A 7474-nucleotide genomic window follows, 5' to 3' on the forward strand; every position below is an offset into this window, starting at 1 on the left:
TTCCTAGACCACGTGTTCAGTTGCATGGGCTTTCACTCCAAGCCTTTTCAGATTGCGGACCCAATTCACCTCACAGTTCTGGAAGAAACTCGTGCAGTTACTCAAGTTGGAGTTGTGCCTTTCCTCTGCCAGACACCCCAAGAGAGCTGGAGAGAACTAACTCTACACTGCAACAATACCTTCGCTGTTACGTAAACTACCAACAAGACGATTGGGTAGCCAAGCTCCCTTTGGCAGAGTTCATGAACAATAATGTCCTTCACGTTTCAACTCAGCAGACCCCCTTCTTTGCTAGCTATGGATACCATCCTCGTTCCTTTCCATCACCAACCAACACCTTGTCAGTGCCAGCCGCAGAAGAATTCGTAGAGGAGTTGGCAGCCATCCCGGAGTTACTAAAGAAGCGTCTGGACTGTGCAAATAGGCCTATAAGAAGGCAGCAGATGCTCACTGTCAGCCTGGCAGTGAGATCAAGGTGGGGAATCAAGTGTGGTTGTCAACACGCGATTTGCAAAAAGGCAGATGCAAGAAATTAGATCATCAGAGAGTGGGTCCATTTGAAGTGATAGACCAGATTAATCCTGTGACTTTTAGACTTCAGTTGCCTGTATCCATGAAGATTCACCCCATGATCACTGTTGTCTCCAGTGGTGCCTGCAGACCCGTACCAGACTCCTAAGGAAGCTCCTCCACCTCCTGTCATAGTGGAAGGAGAGGAGGAATACGAAGTAGAGCAAATCCTAGACTCTTGATGGCAATGGGGGAAAATGGTAGTACCTAATTGGGTGGAAGGGGTATGGGCCAGCAGAAAGATTGTGGGAGTATACAGAGTGTGTGCATGCACCAGAATTGTGAAAGGCATTTCATGCACGCCACCCCCATAGACCCAAGTCAGTGGGGTGGAAGAAGGAGGAGAGCTTGGGGGGGGATGATGTCAGCGATCATGCTGAGGAGGAATGGTGGGAGTCTCCCCTTCCCCCTGCTCCTGATCAGGATCCTGAATCTTCCCAGGAGCAGTGAGACAATACAGATTTGGAACAGTGGTTTGCAGAGGGACATAGTTCAGAAGACAGAAGTTGGGAGGAACTGGGTGGTGAACAGCTAAGAGAAGAACTGGGAGAAAGTTAACAGACTCTCTTTCGCTGGAAAGCGTACACCCGCTCAGCCCAAGGTCAAGGAGAGAAGATAAGGTGGCAGCAGAGAAAGCAAAGTGGTTGCGAGATCAGGTTGCAAGACGCAGAAGTGATGTGGATGACGAGGGGGGAAGTGGGGGGAATCCTTAATTGGGAGCAACTTCATTCCTAGAAACGGATTCTTTGTTCTCTGTGATCATTAAAGCTTCTAACTGGTAAGAACAAAAAAAAATTCCTTCCAGTAGCACCTTACTTTTTTTTTGTTTTGACTATGGCAGACCAACACGGCTACCTATCTGTAACTGGTAAGAGACTCCTTTCGCTTTGTTCTGCTTATCTACTGCCAAAGGGCAGGGGAGGAAGCCAAGTCCCGGAAGCCTGACACAGAACTACCAACAAACAAGGAAATGATATGAGTGAAATGAGACACCGGAAAGAATCCAACCCCCAAGACCTAAATTTTGCAAGAAACCCACAAATCAACCAAAGCTGATAAAACAAAAGTAATACCACCAAAAATACTAAATTGAATAAATAAGCCCGACCGAAATGAAACCAAACCACAAGCAGCACAGAAACAAGCCAAGCCAAGCCAAAGGAAAAGTGTTAAGGTAAGAATTAGGTTAAGTGTTATGGTTAGGGTAGAATCAGAATTAGGGTCAGGGTGAGAATGAGGGTTACGGTTAGCATTATGGTTAGGGTTAAGCTTATTGTAAGGATAAGGTTTAGGGTGGGGGTTAGAATTATGCATAGGGTCAGGGTTAGAATTACTGTTTGGGTTCAAGTAAGCCACTGGAAAAGAAACAATATCACCAGAATCCCAAAATAAAGCAAGACCTCCTGAGGCAGTATATTTGATAAACCCCAAACAAGAAAAACAAGCAGAAACAAGGAAACTAGTAGAAAAGCAAAAAGCAATTGTAATGAAGCAGGAATAAAAGAAACACAACAAGTTTTAGTGTTAGGATTAGAATTAGGGTTAGGATTATGATTAGAAGTACAATAAGGGTACCGGTAAGTGTTAGGGTTAGAACGAGGATTAAGGTTAGGGTTAAAATTAGTGTCCAGGTTAGTTTTAGAATTTAAGTTACGGTGAGAGTTAGAATGAGGGTTAGGGTTAGGGTTAGGGTTAGTCAGTGCTTTCCCCCCTAAAAAAATGTTTAGGCGTACTCTCATTTTCCTACTCATATTGAAATGCTGCCCCTCAATGAGGCCAAACTCCCCCTGCGCCCCCCCCGAAAAAAGCACTGGTGTTAGCATTACAGTTAGGGTTATGGTTAGTTTTAGCGTTAGGATTAGAATTAGGGTTCAGATTAGGGTTAGGATTAGAATTACAGTTAGGGTTAGGGTTAGAATGAGGGTTAGGGGTAGAGTAAGCCACTAGAAAAGAAACAAAGTCACCAGAATACCAAAATAAAGCAAAACCTCCCGAGGCGGTATATTTGATAAACCCGAAACCAGCAAAACATGTAGAAACAAAGAAACTAGCAGAAACGTAAAAGGCAATTATAAAGAAGCAGAACTAAAAGAATAGCAAAAAAGGGGGGAGGGGGGGCAAATGGCCATTAAGAAAGCAAATTCTCCAGAAACGCCAAACCAGTGAAAACTCATATGCTAAATGATGCTTGGTTTCGGAGTTTCTGGTGATTTTGCTCTGTCATGTTGCTTGCTTATTGGTTTCTAGTGATTCTAGTGATTCCATTAGTTTCCATTAGATTCTTTTCCATTAGTTTTTGAGTTTCTAGTGGTTTTGTTTCATCTTCATGCTTCAGATTTTTAGGCCCTTTGTTCGCTTGTTAATGCGCATGGTGGTTCTTCACCTTTGAAAGTTGTGATTGGGTTTGGAGTTTCTGGTGAATTGGCATCCATTCCATTGGGTTTGTTTGTTTTTCGTGTTCCTTTTGGCTTCTGGGTTCTCTCTTGGCTTTTCCAGTTCTGCTGGTTTTGCTTTATTTTTATGAGATTGGATAATCTACAAAGCAAGCAAAAGCAACCCAACCAACCAAAACACGGTACAAGAAAGAACGACCAACAAACAAGGAACTGAAAGAGTGAAATGAGACTCTGGAAAGAATTTCACTGGAAACCCCAAAACCAATCAAAGCGTATAAAACAAAAGTAATACCACCAAAAATACTGAATTGAAGAAATAAGCCTGACTGAAATGCTTGTTTTTCGTGTTGCAGTCTTTGCTTCATTTCTGTTTTTTCTTGGCTTTTGCATTTCTGCTGGTATTACTTCATTTTGATGAGACCCGATAATCCCAAGCAAGAAAAACTACCAAATGAAGAAAATAAATAAGCAAGAAACAGAGATAGTGAAAGCTAATATGCTAAATGTTGCTGTTTTGCAGTTTCTGGTTATTTTGTTCTTCCATGTTGTTTGCTAATGGCTCTAGTTCTTTTCCACAAGTTTTTGAGTTTGGAGTGTTGAATGGTCTCTTTAAATTTGAAGGTTTATTATTGTTCCACAAGATGTGTATTTCTTTAAGGGCCAGAGCAAATAATGTGACCTAGTTTTACAGCTGTGAAGCAGTATAGCAGGTGCTGTTAAGGTGTGGTAATTAACCTGTTGGGTATAGTATATAAAGAGCAGCACCTAGCTCTCTCAGTACCCTGGTGGTTGGGTCATGCTTATTGCTATATTATAATTATAATTAGTGTAAAAGGAGTTTTTGTTATTAAAACCTAGCTAAAGTTATTTTGCGTTCCTTGTGATGTGTGGTCTCTCCAGCACGCCTTCTGCAGTGCAACTAGTCTGCAAATAGCCAACATTGTTTTGTTTTTAGCTTTCAAGTGAATTTGCATTTATTCCATTGTTTTTCATGTTCCTTTTGACTTTGTTTCATTTCTGGGTTCTTTCTTGTCTTTTCCACTTCAGCTGGTTTTCTTTATTTTTATGAGATTTTATTTCTGGTCGCTTTGCTTTGTTTCTGCAGGTTTTGCTTTTTAAAAAGTTTTTGGTGGTTTCAAAAACAATAGAAAATATAATGTGTGGGGCACGGCCATAATCTAACAAATTCAGTTTAAATTGCCTGAGGAGAACACTTAGCCATACTTCCTCAGATTAAACAGGGATCAGGAACGTCATACCCTCAAGCTGTTTTGAGCTACAACTCACATCAGAGAACCATAGAATTGTAATTTTGGAAAGGACCACAAGGATAATCCAGCTCAACGCCCTGCAATGCAGGAATCTTTTTGCTTGAACCTACAAACCTGAGATCAAGAGCCTCATCGCCAACTATTGGCCATGGAGGCTGGGTCTGACGGTAATTATTCTTCAAACATCCAAAGGACACCCAACTGCCTGCCCTTGATATGTGGCCTGACTAGGTAAACCCAGCGGTTATGCATTCATTGGAAACCTCTGAAAATGTCAGTTCAGTTCATGCAGTGGCAATTGGAAAAGGCAAATTCCATTTTTGTTCAGTTTCTTCAGTAAAGTGTTATCAGGATTTTTCTCTCGGCTCATTTGCATAATTTAAGTGCTAACAGAAATTTAGCGCCACAGGACATGCTCATTGCTGTTCATTTATAAAAGTACAGGACTACAACAAAACATTGTGGTGTATTCTCAGCCTCTGAAAGGTCTGGGAGAGGAAAAAATAGGCGTCTATCAGGCTATCATATCTAAAGGCTTCACCAGTAGCAGCATTAAGTCCCAGAAGCTCACTGGCCCTTGCTGGACCATTTTTTGATCTACAAATGCCTATAATTCTGTATACATAGAGTTCTCCAAATACAAATTGCTATAGCATTTCACTTTTAAGCAGAGAGGCACTTGACCACCCAAGTTCAAAAGGTTAGTAGAGTGCTCCACCTCCGGGCGACACCTAGAGTATGTGATTCTATTGCTGCTCCCTCCAGATTTCTCTTCTGCCCCCCCCCCCCCATCACACAGTCTGAGGCGACAGAGCATGCTTAGTCAATCCTCATTGAGTTTTCGCCCCCTCCCCCATTAGGCTTTCCCCCCAAAGGTATGTGTGTGCAGGATTAACGACTAAAATCATAGTCCTCCAGTTGGAGCCTGTCCATTATTACTTCCTCAGGCTCTGTTCCTGCAAAAGATAGTTCAGGCACTGGGGCCTGTCTGATATATTCTTTTGTGAAGACACTTTATTTGTCCTAATTGTGCTAGATCTCAAAATGCTAATTTGCCCTTTTGGTCTGAAGGTCTTTCCAAGATATTAATTTGAAAACATAGCCTGACATTTTTACTTAGTTTTCGGATATAATTTTTAACTAACCTCTTTCTACTATCTTTGTATATGGATTTTTGAAATTTTGTTTCCTAAGAGAGGGATTCTTTCCCCCCTTTTGTTTTTCTGTACATTTAAAAACTAATAAATGTTGAAGGTCAAGAAAGAAATTATGGGAGCCCTATAAAGTCTTGAAGCAGGCTTACCACACACAGACATTCTGCCAATATTTAAGACTTTAATAAATTATCATTGCAGATAGGGGGTGGCTACAGCAGCTCTTCTCTATAGTGACATCTTCACTATGAAATGCTATTCCCTATGGAAAACAAGTCTGCTGCATTTATGTATAATATCCATATCTGCAGATCTATTCTTGCTACAGGTGCAGCCTCTTAAAGCTTATTTTATTGCTTCCATCTTGCAGTGTTTCAATGAAATTGAATGAGAAGTTAAAGTATAGCACATACTTCAGGGAAAGATGTTCACTGTACACATAAGTTTGGCTCTTTTGTCTTGTCATTTCAGGTTTATAAGCTCTTATTAACTAACTAACTAACTAACTAACTAACTAACTAACTAACTAGAGCCCTTCAGCCAAGGATCACAGGGTAGGTTACAATATAAAGCACGAAACATAGTAACGAACAAAAACAATAACCCCTCCACAGTGTAAAAGGCATAGATCATTTAATTAGCCATATGTAAGTTCCTGTGTCCTGTCAATATAATAAATTTATCTTCCATTCAATTTTATTATAAAAAATCAACATTTTATTTGTTACAACTCCATGTATAGTAATAATTGAAAAGGGGGGATGGGAACTTTGTACAAGGGTTATATACAGTTTGCAAGTAAAGCACTTTTATTTTACAATTCAAAAAGAAGTGTTAGTGAATGAGTGAGTAGGGTTGACCAAATGTTGGTCATTATAACAAATACATCCTTGCAAAGCACCATCATACATAAGTCTATGACCACACTAACTGGATTTTAAAGACAGTGAAAGAAAGATAAAAATTACAAGATGTGAGCATTTAAAATATTAAAAGCAGCACCAGATCCTTCACTTTGCAAACTAGGCTTCTTCAGCTTATGGTGTCTTCATATGTGAAAATATACTGATTCCACCCCTTCCCCAGTTTGACTAAAGGCAATGGTAGATTTGACTGGAAGATGCCCCTGCCTTCTTGTTTTAGGCCTCTGGGCCACCGTCCTTTTAACCTCTTTTTGGCATCCAATGCTTCTACTGCAACAGTGAACTCTCCTCAAAAAAAAATCTCTTTTATTTTCCATTTTAAAGTTTAAAATGTATGCCAGACAAAAACGTCCTTAACATGGTTTAGGCTGACACCCTTTGGCCAGAAGTATTTTCAAGACAAAAATTGCCCTCCTTAATGAAAAATGCCATAAATGGACAGAGACAAATAAATTTCAGAGTGCCTGTGCTCACACACAGATTTTGGAGTTATCACTTTACCTGCAAACATCACAAGTACAGTTTTACGAAATTCAGTCATTCCTGTTAACAGGTGCTTTCCACCAATTAACAACTAACAGATTTCACCCTTGTTACAGATAGGTAGCCGTGTTGGTCTGCCATAGTCAAAACAAAAAAAATTCCTTCCAGTAGCACCTTAAAGACCAACTAAGTTAGTTCTTGGTATGAGCTTTCGTGTGCATGCACACTTCTTCAGATACACTGAAACAGAAGTTTCAGTGTATCTAACAGAAGTTAGAAGGGTCTGGAAACTTCTGTTTCAGTGTATCTGAAGAAGTGTGCATGCACACGAAAGCTCATACCAAGAACTAACTTAGTTGGTCTTTAAGGTGCTACTGGAAGGAATTTTTTTAGATTTCACCCTGTAGCATGTAACAGAATGGTAGCTTATCTGTGTGGTGAAAAGCCCACTCTTTTTAGTCCCATTGATTGCAATGGGAAAGACTGAAACATACATATTTCTGTCCCCCTGAAATCAATGGAAATAAAAAAAACGCACTTACAGTTTCTATGCACATTTACTTAAACATCCCATTAGTAGTGGGATGCATGTTGTATAGTTTTGCATGCATTCTGTTTTGTAATTGTGACCTATGGTTTGGATCATTCAACTTCCTATTTGGCTTTTTTTTAAAAAA

Source organism: Podarcis melisellensis (genome assembly GCF_964234715.1).
Source record: "Podarcis melisellensis genome assembly, chromosome: 5".
NCBI classification, from domain to species: domain Eukaryota; kingdom Metazoa; phylum Chordata; class Lepidosauria; order Squamata; family Lacertidae; genus Podarcis; species Podarcis melisellensis.